The sequence below is a fragment of the Anarrhichthys ocellatus genome, unplaced genomic scaffold, assembly GCF_004355925.1.
Source record: "Anarrhichthys ocellatus isolate YVR2014 unplaced genomic scaffold, GSC_Weel_1.0 scaffold64, whole genome shotgun sequence".
NCBI classification, from domain to species: domain Eukaryota; kingdom Metazoa; phylum Chordata; class Actinopteri; order Perciformes; family Anarhichadidae; genus Anarrhichthys; species Anarrhichthys ocellatus.
In genome coordinates, this window is record NW_022280094.1 from 815,190 (window position 1) to 833,305 (window position 18,116).

General features: G+C 41.6%; 1 protein-coding gene across 2 annotated transcripts in view; it reads right to left on the reverse strand.

Moving 5' to 3' along the window:
- LOC116397231 (uncharacterized transmembrane protein DDB_G0289901) overlaps positions 1–10,984 on the reverse strand; it is a 33,757-nt gene extending 22,773 nt beyond the window's left edge. The window contains exon 1 of one of the 2 annotated variants that reach the window (XM_031872485.1): positions 10,700–10,980. The gene's annotated coding sequence lies outside the window, so the exon portion shown is untranslated. Of the gene's footprint in view, positions 1–10,699 lie in introns of both variants that reach the window. The other variant, XM_031872484.1, reaches the window with a different exon arrangement.
- Between the last annotated feature and the right edge of the window lie 7,132 nt (positions 10,985–18,116).

Sequence of the window (18,116 nt, forward strand, 5' to 3'; positions counted from 1 at the left end):
GGTGGGGGGGGGGGGGGGGGGGGGGGGGGGGGGGGGGCAGAGTGCGTGTGCATTATTACTCTGGGAAAGAAAGATTGAACTTTAGGGTGGATTGTTAAAGAATTTCTGTTTTGATTTAAAGAGAGCACATATAGAAATGAATAAAATGCCAGGTCATTATATAAGGGATCGTAGGCCAAAAGGGAAACAGACTGAAACATTATTTGCGCAAGCTTCTCGGGGCCCAATCCCTACGTTTTCCTGCCCTTTAGGTTGCAGGTACATTCACATATTCTATATATACTCAATATATTTAACAGTTTTGACCTATAGATGAAAAAGGCACGGCTCGATGGAAATGCCGGCTTGTTGGTTGGTCCATCACTTTGGTCCAGACTGATATATTTCAACATCAATAAATGGTTTGCCATGAAATTGGGTACAGATATTGAAGGTCTCTAGAGGATAACGTACAATGACTTTGGCGATGCTCCGATGTTTTCTCTTACTAGCGGTTCAAAGTTTTCATGTATTTAGTGAAATATCTCAAGATCTACTACCTGGACTGGCACAACATGTTATATTGATAGTCATAGGGCCAAAATAAAATTTTTCCAGTGCTTCAATTTATGACCAAACACCATCAAGTAGAATATTTGATCGTGTTAACATGCTAGAGTAAGATGGTGAATATGGTGAACATTACACCTGCTGTACATCAGCATGTTCGCATTGTGATTATATTGTGATGCATATTATCATGCTGAGATCAGCATTTAGCATGTGCCTAAGTAAAGCGCCACAGAGCCTTATATCATATTGCATTTAGAAATATATCAAAACTGAATAAATATCAAAAAGAAGGCTCACGACCCTCATGATTTTCTACTGTTTTTCATTGCTTTCTCCTGATTAATGACAAAAACAATGTTTTCTTTATCATTACCTGTTTTTGGCACTGTACGGCATGTATAAGCTCCACTCCATGATTTGCTGTTTTGTTTTTTGAGTCTGTTATCTGTTTTGTTAAGTGGTGAAACTTATACGCTGCCAATTTGGCCAGGACCTTTGTTAAACACATTCAGAATCTTAATGAGATTATCCTGGCTAAATAATTGTAAAAAAAAACAGAACCAAAATGTTGTTTCTGGCCGAGAGAGAGGTGCTCTCAACACAACAGTTTGAGCTGCACCCGCCGCTGGATTCAGCCCATCGTTGGGCTTTGCTCGACGCAGTGAAACGCTGTTGGGTTACTGCGCATGTCAAACAATGTGTTTCAGAGCATAAAGGTGAAATTGTTGCATTTTGTCTGAAAGGACCTTCAGTGAGTGTAAGGCAGAGAGAGAAATAGAGAGTACTAAAGAAATACTCAAGAAGGGGCAAAAAATGAATGAAGGAATGAATTAAAATGACATATTAGTTTATGCCAGAGAATCACAAAAGTTCACGCCATAATATATTATAATAATAATAATAATTATGTTTTAAAAGTATTCAAGATTTGCAGTGTATTGTATTATTTTGCTTTTTATTATCTTTCTTCAAACATCACCAGAATGCAGGAAACAAAGTCTCAGAAACTCAGATTCAAGTCCTGTGTTTGGTTGTATTTAAAGCCCAGATTGTGTCTTTAGCATGCTGGCCGGGCTGTGGGATGATGTAGCAAACACCTGCCGACGTGTCCTAGAGCAAAACCTTAAACCTGCAGACTGTAGTCCTCCTTCTTTTCTCTGTAGCTGACCTTCACCTCTGACCTCTGACCTCTGACAGTCGAGGGTCAAGAGAAAAGAGGATTTCCCTGCAGGGAGCAATAAAGTTTCAAATTACATGGCACTTGATTTAAGCCTGTTAAATCCATCAGAGGGATCAGAAGAGGCTGCACGCAAAGCATTCACACAGGTTTACATGTGAAGCAGGATATACAGAGAGCAGCTCAGAGCAGGGAAACACAGCCACCACACACCTCCAGAGCATGAAACATGAGTATGATCAGGTTCCAACCATCAGTCCTGGCTGCAGTCCGAACTGCTGAAATCCAGATTCTGTGTGCAGGTTTCATGTCATCCTCCAAATGCATCTGTGACTCCTGACTAAAGTCAACTGCTAAACTAACGAACACACATTCTCACAATTTCACATGCACAAACCACCGCTGAGTATTTGATTTATTATGTACTTCCTCCTAATTTCAGTGTATTTCCATTAGAAAAGAATGTGAGTGAAACAGTCATAAAAGAGCTGATATAGTCTGATCGAGCCGCTCTAGTCAAAGCGCCGTCCACTACATGTCAACATTCACTCATTCACACACTGAACTAGAATTTCTGAGGTCATAAGTAGTATTTGAGTAGAAATTTATGAAAACGACAACACTCTACATTGTATGTAGTCTTTCAATGTTTTAATGACTTCTGTAAATGTTATCTCCCTAAATGATGCTTAATACTGAACTAATTAAAAAAATTGTCCCCTGAACTGAGGGACTGAAATCTGAATATTTAAAGATTTTCAGATGTTCTTTCAGGTGTTTTGTTTTTAATGACAAACTGCAGAATGAATACAGGTCATGACGAACAGGGACCTCAAAGCAGCAGGAGTTTATCTCAGTATCCAACGTAAGAGAGATTTTCTCCATCAATATCTGTGCTGTAGCTGGAGAGATCAAACCTGGAAAATCAAATAATCTTCTTCCTCGTAGATGCAGAGAGCCTCAGGACTTTGGTTTGGATTAATAGGCTGTTAATTGACAGATTGCCTAACCTTTGAGCATTACTATTCAGTATTAGTTATTGTAAAGTGAATTTTCAAACCAAATTTGAGACATCTTTTCAACAGTTTGTCCCAATTACAAACACAACTGACCTTAATGTAATACTCATAATAGAATCACATCCACGTTCTAAACAGACCAATTGATGAATTTATCCTCTAGGTTTGTAAGAGTGATGCTTTAGTCAGGGGAAGAATGGCTGATGGATTTGGTGTAATAACTTTAAACAGTTTTCTGCACAAAAGGTAGAATATAATGAATCCATTGAGATCCATCTGCCAAAACTCAAACATGTCTTGTTACTGAATGTCCAACGTTGTCATTTTCCAAAAAGCGAAATATTTCCTTTTTTGTTGTTGCTACTGTTCGTCCAAATTCCAGCTCAGTCCTGATTGAATAAAGCCGCAGAAAAGTCTCCAAAACAAAAAACACAGCATTTGCAATTTGGAATCGGCTGGATGGCTGGAACTGTGGGCGACTGGAAGCAGAAATGCATCATGGACCCAAAGCTAACTGGACCTCCACCATTTTCTGTTTCCAAAAATCAATCCAACTGTGCACTTTCTTTCCCGATGTAACAATCAAACTGACTTTTCAAACTCTAGTCTGGTTCTTTCCAACCATCAGTCCTGTATCACATTACAGATGTTTTTCCATAAAGCCAAATAATTCACTTTCAACAAGTAGTTTCTAACATTTAAATACTCCCTATTACAACCGTTTTCCCCGTACGTTTTTAAGGAAACGTAATTGGTGCCAGGATTATGTAGATGGCATTGATGTTTTTTTGTACCTCACAGAAGTTCTCGGGACAGGCAGGACATTAACACCAAAGACCAGTCCACATCCTGAGTCCTGACGGGTTTTTCTACGTAATTTAGGCAACAAAAGCGCCTTGGTTTAGTTTAGGGAAAAATTGTGGATTCGGTTTTATGTTCACTCAGTAAAAATATTTTTTCAGAATTGAATGAAAACCACGAATCTGAACCATATTACAACTAAGCTTTACTTCTGCTTTCGTCGCTACGAGTGGATAGACATTTTTACAATTCGTAAACAATGATGACGTGTGCGCATGCAGTTTGGCAAGATGTCGAATGCAACCTAAATAAACTTTCCAGATCTGTGTCTAGTGACTAAGTAGAATACATTAGCAGGTGGCCCAATATTTAGTGGCCAGAAATATAGATGCATTTTGTGGAGAAACCCAGCATGTAACGTTACACCAGCGAGGCATTACGAGCCTCACAAGCCACCAGATACTTCAACTTTGTTTTCTGTGTTCATGTACAGAACGTCAAGTACCATGAGATTTAAAATGGGTGCTACAAGCATAAGCATTTCTGATCAGTCCAGTGGTAGTCAACATTTTTAATAACTTGCAGCCATAGCTGGTGTTTGGGTTTAACGAGTGACCATGTGAAGTAGTGACTCTCAGCAGAATAAGGAAAACAAATGAAATGTGTTGTCTGTGAGCCTTTTGAAGATAATCCAGATATCATTACGTTCCCTTCAAAGCGTATTTGCTGTTGCAGATTAGTTGTAAATCAACGTAATTTATGGAAGATGTGGTCGAAATTTCAGACGATCCTCCTTTTATCCAACATAAGTCTTTGACACCCACCTTTAGTTTATACATTGTTAAAGCTCAACAACCCAACGGAGGCTTAACACACACAGCATATTAACACCAAATCAGGATTACAGATAACTTCAGATTTGAATGGGGCTCATCAGATGCTCCAATGTTCAGGTTTTCCCGTTCAGGCCCTCAACTCTCACCCAGAACAGGCTTTCTCTTGGTCCTACCAGTCACCCAACAGTTCATCCACCTCCATCACACCACAGGCATTCCTCACAACAAGCCCCCAGTTTAAAGGCGCATTCTGTGTTTTCTTTTTTCGCCTCGCAGTCCATAGTGGCATCATTATAAGAGCCTATTATGGCGTTACAGAGGCCAACTCACAGACTAAATGCCTTGTTTCTGTTCGCCATGGGGGCCTTCTATAGAGCTGCAACTCCCTCCTTTAACAGAGAGGCCCCTTCATCACGCTGTCTCCTCCTCCTCCTCCTCCACTCATCCTCCTCACTCTCTTCTCCCTCAGACACAGACAAGCCTTTATCTGCCCATCATGTGCTCGCTCTCTCTTTCTCTTTTTTCTCTAGGCTGACCCTGTTTTCCACAGCGAACAGGCATGCCGGTTAGGATTTGGGGGGGAAACACACACACATGCAGAGCGAGGGGGAAGAGACTGATTTGGAAAGCCAGCTAAATATTTTATCCATGGCCACACTATCTGTCTGTGTAGCTTAATACCGATTTGATGTTATCTCCTAAGTCTTCCAGCAGAGGTTTTTTTTTCCATATTTTATTTCTGATCAAATAATCTCCTCTGTGCAACATCTCAACTGTGCACCATGTCATCCCGTTGTCTCTTCCAGCTCTCTGACTGGGAGACGTGTAGAAGTCGGACTGTATACACCTCAATAGAGAAAAATACACTCAGATACACTCTCAGAGCAGGAGGTGAAGTCTTCAAATCACTTATTTTGTCAGATATTCGATTTACGATCATGTGAAACACATAAAAACTGCAAATCGGAACCAGGGGGTGTTTGCTTGATAAATGGCTTAAACTTTAAGCCATTTATCAAGCAAACACCCCCTGGTTCCGATTTCTTATAATCATTTGATTGTTTAAGCCTTAAACAATCAAATGATTATAAAAAATCTGACAAAACTTATTTGACTAATCAACTAATGATGTCAGCACCAATCAAGTGTATCTCCAGAGAGACAGGTAACACAAAAGATGCAGGCTCAGATAAGATGGATTTCCACGGAGCCTACACTGATAAAACTCACAAAACAATTTAAATTTAAAAGAATTTCTGGCAACCAAAGACACGGTTGGCTTCCCCCTCCACTATATCAATAGTGCAAAGCACAGTAGGGCTTCATTTCCCCACATTCTAAGCTTGTCCAAATGTCTTCAAGCCGTCAAAACCTTCAGCAGGCCTGTTACTGAGCTTCGTTCACACTTTTAGCGCTTTATTTGAGACTGTATTTGAGTCTTATTGTCAAGGTTTCCTGAAATCACAATCTCAATTACAGGAGAATGTGTACAAAATGATGAACCATATTTTTTTCCAATGAATGTCTGTAATCCACGAGTAAACAGAGTAGAAGAAGAAATAGAGGTTGCAAAACCGGAAACAAAACAAGTTGCCTTCAGGTCTTTTTTTTCTTCAATTGAAGGAAATATAATATACATCCAGAAAGACGCTGACAGCAGAAACAGCTGACGAGTCATATGTGTTAAACAATCACAAGGTCAGAACTCATTTGGCTAAGGCATTTCCATAACCCATTTAGCGCATCAACTGTCTTTCGACAAAAAAACATCTCCATAATTGGTCCATGCAGAAGCTTGAACTGGCAACCCTTCAGTTCCCAAGCCAAGTCCTCACATACTGAGCTACTGACGCTGAATCACACAAGATCCATACTGGCATAAGTTTTTACACGCAGCCATTGAGTTTCCTTCATTTCTTCATCACAGTGAACACCGTCGTGGCGGAATTATGACACTGTAATGTGGTGATGGATTGCAGACTTTCACTATGTGTCTGCCTACAATGGCATACGGTACTTGACAACGCATTACGTAACTCCAGCTGATTTTTGCATATTGAAAAGGTCAGAAATCAGTCTGAATACAGATGCTTTGCAAAATGATCACACAAGTCAATGGGCTGAATATTCAGAGACACCAGTATTGATCATAAGTCTGGGGAAAAGGCAAGGGTGGCCACACGCAGGGAGACTCTACATTCCGATAACCCTTCATGGGGATGAAGTGAATTGCTTCTACACGCTGGTTTTATGTGGGATTTAAAAATCCTCATGATGTGCATGTGATGTGAAAAGAGCAGAGGCAAATGTGCTGTACATTACTGAGCAATTACGGCCGACGCCATGTTCCACGTCTAAACAACCATTTTCCTCCATCTGCTCGGAAGGATTTTTCGCAGCTAGCTGGTGTGCACATGGCCGACGCTGAATGCACCTCCTCCTCCTCATCACCTGCCTTATCAGCTCCATGTTTAGTTCATGCCCACAGAACTCGCATGTCTCTCCCATCTTTCCTCTCCTCTCTTTCTTCCTCTTTTTTTCTCCATTGTTCATCCGCCTGTTGTCATCCTGTTGTCACTCCTTTCATTCATCTTCTTTTATCTGCCTTTTAAACGTGTCCTCATTCACCTCCTCTCCATATCTTTTCTCTCTCTCCTACTCCTTTCATTTCCTGTCCTCTCAACCTCTTGACTTAAATCTCTGGTCCTAAAGTTGTCCCCTGTCCTCTTTCTTTTATACTTAATTTACTCTACTCATTATCGATGTCTCCTCTGCTTTGAAATGTATCCTTTCTCCCTTTTTAACTTCTCTCTTTTCTTCTCCTCTTACTCCAACATCAGTTTCCCCTCATTGTCTCCTCATTTCTACTTTCATATGTTCACATTTCTCCCCTTTGTGCTTTTCTTCTCAACGTCAATACTGTCTCCCTTACCATTTCCTTTCATTCTGTCTTGTTTCCTTCTCTTAACCCCTCTATTTTATTCTCCTAAATTCTTTTCTGTCTCTTGTCGTATCTCTTCTATCCTTTCATTTGTCCTGCCATCCTCCCATTTTCGGTATCTGTCCCATCTTTCCTTTGTGCATTTTCTCTTTAAATCCATCATCCATCCTTTGCTCCTCCTCATTCCTCTCCTGTCCCTCTTTATATTCTCCTCCTCTCACCCTTACATTGTTCTAACATCCTACTCTTCTTCTTGTCCGCTTTGCTTAAATTGTCTCGTTTGTATTGTTAATCCACGGGGCTGTTCAAACAATATGGGACCCCATTTATTCTGCCCTTGTTAAATATTTATGAATATTGAAGCCTTCACTATGTCACAAACTCAAGCCACTCATTTGATGATGGTGACAGCACACGGGGATGACCATAAAGCAGTGTTACTTAACAAATCAATGTGTTTTACTTGTTATCTGAGCAATATGAACAAATATTCCAATTGTGTGTCAAAAAGTCATTCACAGACCAAGTATCCTACACCCAAGTGATGTCACTGATGTTCGGGGTCAACAAGACCACAGAGAGGTCACACTTCCTGTTCGATGTCTGATGGACCAACTCATAGAAAGCTCCAAATCCAAAATAGATGTCCTTCACTTTTCCAGGGTCAGAAGTAATGTGAGGTTTTATGCTACTTCATACATCTATTCAGAGGGCAAACTTATACAATTGCTACATCATACAGCGACTTAGTTTGTCTACTTTACAGATTGATATTTTGCTAACTATATTTTAAGATCTGTTCAGGCTTGAATTTGTGCTGTTAGATTGTGCACTCACTTATGGTCACATGTAATAAATGGTTTACAACACATTGTGCAACATGCTGTACAAACATAATGGATGACAATATCGTAAAGATGTCTTTATAGGTTAAGTTTTAATTGTTGACAAATACTAGATGACTAAACACTTAAATTATAGCTGCTACTGTTGCATTTATTAATGGTGTGGATTTTTCATGCTGAAAGCTTCCTTCTCCTTCCTCCCATCCTCCATTTTTATCCTTTATCTCTTTACTTCCTTACTTTTAAATCACCTCCTCCCATTCAATTCATTTCTCCCTCTAAAATCCCCCTCTTTCCATTTCCTCCCCTCTCCTCCTTTTGTTACGCTGAAGGCGGCCGCTGCTTGAGCGCGCAAGACACACATTTTTGAAGTAGGAGAGAAGAGCGCTCAAGCTCTTCTTCTATTTTTTTTTTATATCCGTCAAAGCTCCAATAGAGTCTGCGCGCCATGGACAAGGAACATAATTCTAATGAGAAAGAGGGAGGGAGGCGCGTTCCCGAGGCTGAGGGGGAGGAGGAGAAGGAGGAAGCCAGTCAGCCATCCAGCCGCGCGCGCATGCTCGAAACAGCAGGTGCCCGAGCTCCCCTTAAAAGAAAAAAAAACTAATTTGCATTGCTGATGAGCTCCTCTGAGCCTCCTCCCCCTCCATTTTGGGGGGCAAAAAGCTTCTAATATGGCGACATGTTTTTATTCGAGAAACGGATTAAATAATTCCTTTTTATTATATAGAATATTTAACAGATTTTGCAGCAATAATATATACAAATCCCTGCTGGAATATTTTTGAAATATCACAGGAGAAATAAACAAAACAAATTAAAATTATTGACTGGACCTAGACACCCTTTGATTCACTGTAGCAATGCTATATAAAACATAAGAGTGACTTTCATTTGGGTTAATGAGCCGATTTAAACGTGTTACCATCACATCTACACAGGGAACAATAGAGACCGACTGTGACTCCAAAACTGCACATGGGCATCCGTTAAATGATCAATTAATCGGCCAATCGAGAGGGATAGTAATAATCGATGGTGATAAAAGAGCAGCAAGTGAAGGGGTTCACGGAGGGCTTCGACATCAACAACAACAGAGAGAGAGAGAGAGAGAGAGAGAGAGAGAGAGAGAGAGAGAGAGAGGGAGAGAGAGAGAGAGAGAGAGGGAGAGAGAGAGAGGGAGAGAAAGAGGCTCACACTGAATTCCTCATTGAGCAAAACAAGTGAAGCGCCAAATTCCCAACAAGCAGCTCCCTTGTCTATTGTGGGGGGAGAAAAGAGGCTGGCATACTCCTCCCTTCAGAACTCTAACCAGCTTATAGAAAATATACTGCAGCAGTCAATAATAATAGCGATAACAATAATCATGATAATATGAATTGTTAGTTTGACTCCAAAAATAATCACGTTTCTCTGCTTTTTTCCGCGCTGACCTCGTTTGCGTCTCTCACATGGACGCCAGCCTGTGATTATGATGTGATTTCAGTCTGTCTGTCGCCATGTGCGTGCGCTCTTACACGCGCTTCGTCGAAAATGGCTGAGACCCCCCCACACCAGCCGACTTCTCAGTCTCCCTCTGTCTTTCTGCGCGCGCATTTATTATGATTTACTTTATTTCATTATTTATCAATGTATTGCCCTGTTGATGCTAAAATTATAACTTCATGCACCATTGGAGTTGGATGCTTTTCTCTGGACACATATATATATATATATACCCAGACACACATACACACATGAACAGATGACAGACACACATGTCAGATGCACCGGAATATATTTAACAGTTGACCGTATGTGTCTGCCCTGGAGAGCAACGAACGACCCTATACAGCATAGAATTATCATAGCAATATCACAGAGCAGCTGCCAGAATATTATGAGATTATAATATGAGATATAAAAAATATCATGAAGCCCTCTGTTGAGCCCCACGTGAACATTATAACATGTAAAATATATTTGATTTGCCTTTGTTGCTTCATAAGAAGAAGGAACAGCGCACAGAAACCAGACACTCAGACCGGAGCCAGGCTGTGTGATGGATCCGGGCTATGTGATTGATTAAAGCATTAAATTGACTTATTGTTATATTGTTCCCCTTCCACGTTGCCTCCAGAAGGAGCAGGATCAGTGTTTTGGGGGGTACAAACCATCGCGCGCACCGTCGCCAAACAACAGCCCCGTTCATTGTCCCTCTCTGCTACCGCTACTCTGTCTCCTCGCGCACACCGGAGACCCTCCAACCACGACAAAAACAAGCCCTTCTTGCACCCACAGTCAGTTAAACCTCACCACTCCCACTACTACTACCACCAGGTAATTTGGCTGTTAACAGCTAATTACCCGCCAGCTAATCGCCATTAAACGTATTCCCGCGACCTGTAGCCTCACAAGTGCAAACGACGGGGCGAATAAAACGGTTAATTTAAGGAGGTGAGAAAAATAATTAAATGAAAAATAGATGAATGCAAACAACGGGGAGATGATGAGAGCAGAGAATAGATAAATAAGTGAGCCAAACAAACCTCCTTTCGTGCGCGTAAATCCGTTTCCAAGCGCGTGGAGAGAAAGGTAATAAGCTTGATGTGTTGGACGGGAAAAGACGCTGCCGGGTCTAAATCCTACCAGCCATCCCCTCTCTCTCTCTCTCTCTCTCTCTCTCTCTCTCTGTCTGTGCTAGGTCTCTCTCTCACTGGATGTCTCTCTCTCCCTCTCTTTCTTGCTAAGTCTCTCTCTCTCTCGGCCAATTGTGAGGGATGGAATTGGCGCGAGGGGTCTCGTAGCGGGACGTTGGCAGATCCCCCCCCCCCACACACCCCCCCACACACACACACACACACACACACACACACACACACACACACACTATATTTACTCACACCCACGGACGCGCAGGACGCTTTTTTACCTCGCCCCCTATGGTTGCCCCTGGCAACTATGAAGACCACCACCAGCCCCGCCCTTCTCCAGACCCCCCCCCGCCCTAAATTTCATCCCCCAGTTAAGAGGGTTTAGAGAAAATTATCTTCTCGGGGGTTCATTTGCGTGCTAAAGCCGCTGAGAACGCGCGCGAGCTTTTCAGATATATAAATAAAAAAATTATTGAGAGGGAAATGAGCTGGAGACTAACAGAGAGAGAGAGAGAGAGTCAGCACTAGTCTGGGCGCCAACAGCTTACATCTCTCCCCTATGGTGGCTGCTCCATTCATGGTTCAGGCATTGTTTTGTACCAGTGTGTGTGTGTGTGTGTGTGTGTGTGTGTGTGTGAAGGCAGGAGAACAATGGGGGCAAAGCATCCAGAGAAAGAAGAGGGAGGGGGGTGAGGAGGCCCCCCTTCTTTCAAATATCAACCATTCAGCGTGAACTGAGAAGATGGAGAGGCAGAGGGACTACATCGTCCTCCACACTAAGCCGGCTAAATTTAAAAAACGCACATGTTCACTGGATGTGGCAGCGCTGCTTTCCAGTTGCAATGCAGCACCGTCACATCTCGGTTCCAGCGTCCACTGAAAGCGTTTCACCAGCTGAGCGTCTCCATGCAGTACAGATCTGTCTATTTTGTTCTCTCCTTAACCTTAATCAAGTGTTTTAGTTCCCAGCCCTGACCAACAAACACAATCTTTGCCAATCCTTAACCAAACTAGTTGGATTTTTGAAAAATATTGCAGCAAACGGTTTTAAAGCACACAAATTGAATTTGCAGCTTCTTATGATCAGTGTTCAACCGATACTATAGATGATGATGCAGATCTGCCGACCTAAGGGCGGATCCACCCCGGAGCCGACTGCTATCTAGGATGAGTGTTTGTAGCATGCCACCATATTTCTATATGAATTCTCCTTGAGAAAGGTGACAACAAACAGGAACAAGTAGTTTCGCAATGCAAGTCATGAGCAAATTCATTGTGCCTTTTAACATCGAATTCACATGAGCATGCTCCGGCAAAAATAAACCTGAAGCATAAGATAGCAAAGTGCAGAAAAGAGTTACAAGTTAGACACTCGTGTTGAGTGGACGTGGCCGTGAATTATCTCTGTATGTCGCCACAGATCTGGAACAAAGTGCAGCTGAATTTGGTGGACACTGCTGGTTTGCCTTTACTGTGGACTGTCTGAATGAGCTCTAGAAAGGACAAAGCTGAAAATGCTAACCTCATATTTTGGTTGGAACACAGACAGCAGAGCAAAACGATGATGTGAGGCTCATGTCATGGTAATAAGACAACTTTATGTCACCTCTTACCCTCTCTGTCACTCATGTTACATGTCACTGTAGCTGAACACTAAGCTGTTAACACGCACTTATGCTGATTTGACACTTAACTTTGAGATCATAAAATCATAACCCTAACTCTAGTTTGCTGTCGGGTTTCAATGCTGCTGTCTGGAGTTCTTTCATGTACGTCAAACAAAAGCGACCTAAACTGAGCTGATCATGGAGTGAATCTAGAGCCTAAGAAATGTTGAACAGTTACTGCAAATCACTGCAACGCTTAAAAGAGAAGCAGTCATTTGGTGCATGTTCACAGAGAAGAATAAGCATAGTTACATTTCTGGGGAGGAGACAGCCGGCAACCTCCGGTTGTGACAAGTCAATGCGGATGTGTCTTAAAACTTGCATTATCGCACTTTCCTCCAGAGGATTTTTTAACAAAATTTAACTCCACCTGCTCTGCAGTTCTTGACAGTGTCGCCCCCCTGAGGTCATACTGCCCCAAACTGAAGCCTCAACCCTGGTTAAATGAAGAAAGACAAGCACCATGTGTCCTTTGAAATCTGAAGGAACTCTCTCACTAACCAGAATGCAGTTAAGTCAGCTAGAAATAGCTACTTCTCTGACTTAATTGCAAATCACTGCCACAGGCCAGCAATTCTCTTCAACACCATTAACTCTGTTATCAACCCCCCGATCCCGACGTGTTTAAGTATGTCTCCGACACAGTGCGACACCTTTCTTAGGTTCTTCCAGGACAAAATCTCAGAACTTAGGTTTGGTGTTACATCCCACTACATTGATCCAAGTAATTCTCTCACTTATTCTGCTGTGTTGGACCATTTTAAGCCTGTTTCCCTCCCAGCTCTCATTAAAATTGTTGATCAACTAAAAACTACAATGTGCCACTCTGACATCACCCCCTCATGTCTCTTTAAGCTGTTTTTTGTTGAAATTGGACCATATATACTGTCAATTATAAACAGCGGTCTGTTTTCTGGTTCAGTCCCAGTCTATTTTAAACATGCAACAGTAATTCCTCTCATCAAGAAACCTAATCTGGTACCCTCTGATCCATCAAATTACAGACCAATATCCACCTTGGCTTCTCTGTCAAAGATCTTTGAGGAAGTTGTATTTCAACAGCTTCAATCTTTTATCAGCTTGAACGGCATCTGTGATGTTTTTCAATCTGGTTTTAGAATGTCTCACAGCACTGAATCTGCCCTTTTAAAAGTTTTTAACGACTTTTTACTCATTGCTGATGCTGGAGATCCCGCCATTTCGCTTTTACTTGATCTCTCTGCTGCTTTTGACACTGTGGACACGACATTTTAATCTCCCGCCTTGAGCACTCCGTCGGCATCCGAGGTACTGCCCTACAATGATTTAAGTCCTACCTGACCAACAGATCACTCCCTGTCAACATGGGCAACTGCTCCTCTCAACCGGCCCCCCTGACCTGTGGGGTACCGCAGGGGTCCATTTTGGGTCCACTACTGTTCTCACTTTACATGCTGGCTCTTGGATCCATTTTCCAGAAACATAACATGTCTTATCACCTCTATGCCGACGACATTCAAATATACTGTCAAACCTGGAACTACCTCAATAAATTAATTAATGTGCTGCCTGGCTGATGTCAAAAGCTGGCTCTCGCTAAATTTTCTATGCCTCAACGAAGGTAAAACAGAGATCATGCTTATCAATCCCTTTCGCCTTTCAGCTGCTATACCGGACAGTCCCTCATTGGGTCTTGGCCCCATGGCAACCCACTGCAAATTCCATGTCAAAAATCTGGGTGTGATCTTGGACTCATCTTTTGTATTGGATCTCCAAGTTGCGTCTGTGGTCAACGTCAGCTTCTTTCAGCTAAGACTCTTAGCTAAGGTCAAAGCCTTTCTATCCTCAAAAGACCTGGAGAAAGTTATTCATGCTTTTATCACCTCCAGGCTGGACTATTGTAATTCTTTATATGCTGGAATCAGCAAAAAACTTCTATCACACCTTCAGTTGGTGCGAAACTCTGCAGCGAGACTTTTAACTGGTACACGCAGGCGTGAACACATTTCACCGATCTTAAAATCCCTTCATTGGCTACCTGTAGAGTACAGAATTAATTTGAAAATGATGTTATTTGTTTTTAAGTGTTTAAATGGCGCCGCCCCAGTCTACCTGGTTGACCTGCTGCAGCCCTATACCCCACCTCGCTCACTAAGATCTCTCGGACAACAGCTTTTAGTTGTTCCAAAAACAAAAATGACAACCCGGACCGACCAGTCCTTCTCTGTTGCTGCCCCAAAGCTCTGGAACAACCTTCCCCTTCATATTAGGTTGTCATCCACCTTACCAATGTTTAACAGTCGTTTATAAACCTATTTATTTTCTTTGATCTTAACATGGCACTTTTGTGTGATTTGTGTCAGTTTGTCTTCATTTTAATGTCACTTACTGTTATTAATCCAGTCTTTGATTGTATGACTGCTTATCTACTGTATGTGCAGCACTTTGGGCAACCTTTGTTGTATTTTAAAATGTGCTATACAAATACATTTTGATGGATTGATTTGATTTTCTCTACTGGCATCAGGGGGCGACTCCTCTGGTTGTATAGAAATCTATGAGAAAATGACTCTACTTTTCTCTTGATTTATTGCCTCAGTAAACATTGTAAACATGAGTTTATGGTCTCAATCTCTAGTTTCAAGTCTTCTTCAGTACAGCATGATGTTCATTTCGTAAATTATGGTCCATTTAGAGTCAAACAGACCATAAAGCAGGGTACGCTTTAGGGCGGGCTTACTGTGATTGACAGGTAGCGGCCGCTATCAGAGCCATGTACAGCGTCTCTACATCACTCCTCCAAAGACATGCAAAAAGACTACAAAGTGACACCAAAAGATTACAAGGAGACACAAAACAGCCACAAAAAGACGCAAAATGACCTCAAAGAGACATAAACCCACAAAAAGATACGTGAACAACCTTCTTATGTATTGTATTCATAACGAGACATGTGCCAGCATTTTCCTCCTGTTTGAGGCACTTTGAATTGAAATCAGAATTGAGACACGAGAGAGAGAGACGGAGATATGTCGCTCAGTGTTTCGCCGCGTCTGAAGTCTGATTCTAAGGATGATTTAACATGACAACTAGCAGCCTCCTTTTCTCCTCCTCCTGTTTCCTCTGCTGTCCTCTCATACCTCCTCTGTTCTTCTGAGTGGAGCAGAGGAGATGAAGAAAAGACACATAGAAAGGAGAGGAGGGAAAATAAGTGAAACAAGGAGAGAGGAGAGGAGGCTCATGATGAAGGGGCAAACGACCAGGAAATCCATGCCATTGTTACATAGGAAAAAAGGTTGTTGTTTTTTAATTAGATGGTTTATGGACATCGTCTCCGTGACCAACTGATTGACTATCCAAACAGCCAAATTACTTAGTTAGTAGTCTTCTATCTGACTAACTAAATGATTTTCAGTTTGTTTAATTAAAAAAGAAATAATACTGTTTTCTGTTGGTTTAGTAAATATTATCAGACATCGGAATATTATCAGCACTATTCCGATATTCTGCATTTGTGAACACAGCCTGATTGATACTGTGTCAGTAAAGGCGGACAGTGTTTTTATTTGCAGTAACTGTCATGACATTTTATTATATTACTAATGATTTAGTCATTTTAAATTCCTACGCACTCATATCTCTAAGCAGATCTGTAAGCAGATCTGTCTGCATGTTATCAGTCATTAGTCAGCTTGCTCATGGGCTGGTGACATCCCACAACTTAGAGAAGTAGCTGCAGGGTTGTTGGCCTGAATCCCTGTATCAACTGGCAATAAATATTCCTTGCCCTCATTTAAGCACTGTTGATCTGTCTTTGAGCAAAGCACCAAACCACCAGTGACTCCATTAGAGTGGCTCAGTGACCCACAGTAACAGGCCGTTCCTGGAAAAAAGAATGAATTAAAGCCATTCAGTTTTGTAAAGATGACATAAAATCGTCTGCAGAACAATAAAATAAATCTCAGATATGTGAAAGTAATTCAGGTGAATTTTAGTGCATTTTTTCCAATAAACCAACATATTGAGAAGTACAGAAAGGAAAAACCTCCAGCTGTAATTCAGCGGCAGGAGTGCTGAGTCAGACTCGTTTTTGCTCCACATCACCGCTCCAGATCCCTCCATACGCTCACCTAATGAGGCTTTGAGAGTGGGAGCACAGTCTACACACATACTGAGGAACTGAGGAAAACGCTTGTCACAAAACCTCCACAAAAAATATTCACGGCAATCAATATCTGGGTAGATAATCAGAACACTGAGTTTTTCTGAAATGATCAAGTTCAGATCATTGATAACCAGCCATTTTTAGTTATCTATATATAGTCTGTAACTGGGAAGTTTGCTGGGATTTAAACTTGTGGAAGTTGTTGGGACAGATACGAAGCCAGGCATTTTGAGAAAATGACTTCAGGGGGAATAAAGTCCCTGAGGTGTTTATGTATTTATAATGAAGTTGGCTTGTTGAGGTCGAGGTTTGGGTTTGTTTTATTGTAGGCCAGAAAGAGTAACTGAAAAAGAAAACCTGAAAGCATTCCTCTAGTGGGACCATTTGTTATGGAAAAACCTAGAAAGTTGGGGCAAATATTTAAAAGGATTGGTTACTCTTGTGTATTGTGTATTTTGTATTTTGTATTTATATAATCAGCATTTGATTCTGACTTATGGTTCAATAGAATGTCATATTGTTCGTTAAATGTGTTCTTGCAGGATCAAATTGAGGATTGCGTGTCACTGCCCTTTATTATTTATTATTCCACCTCAATACTATACTCAAATACGATACAGTAAAATCATTTTAAGAAATTCATGACAAATCCACACACTTGCAAAAATGTATTCCAAAATTCAGTTGACGCTAATATGAGGCTTCAGCAGTCTTGGTTTGAGTTATCTTGTTTCTGGCAGTCTTTATAGGTTTACTATTGGTGTTTTGTCTAAGCATCAAACCAACAGGTGCCATCTGTTTAAGCTCAGCAAGGAAACACTGTGTGTGGAAACACAAAGAGGAACTCTGAAAATACCTACATAGTTTAGCTTTTACTGAACTTTCAAGGGATTTTTTGCACAGAACGAGGACTGTGACTCTTGTCCTCCATCTCTTACAGTGAAGTTACATTAGGAAGTGATTACACAGCCAGTATGGACGGAAGGAAACATTTCAGCTTACAGTAACTCTCAACATACATATTGACATGTGAGAGTTGTATCAATCCAAAGAAATTCATTCACACATTCTCCTCTGGAAAATACTGATGTGTCTCAATGAAACCACTGAAACAAGTGAGAGACAGTTGACTGCTTGGACAGACGGCAACTAGAACAGGAAGGGCTAGCACCTGTCTAGATCTTCCGTGAGGGAGAAATAAGAAAAGGTTGTGCAGGGCAAAGAGCGGCAGCATCTTGTTCAGAGGGAGTGCCGGCTGGCGTGGAAGAGGTATGAGCCAGCAGGATAGTAGGTAACCTTGGATTAGGTAACCTGGTTAGCAGCTTCCCAAATGCCCTTGGAGACGGGCGCTGTCATTGACCAAGTGCTTAAGGCAATTGGTGAGAGTGTCGCCATCAACACCAGCATGGGCGACCAGCAACCAAAGACCATATCGTTCATCAGAGCCAGAGAGAAGCCTCGCCTGTAACTTACTCACCTGGTCTCCTCACCACTGCCACCG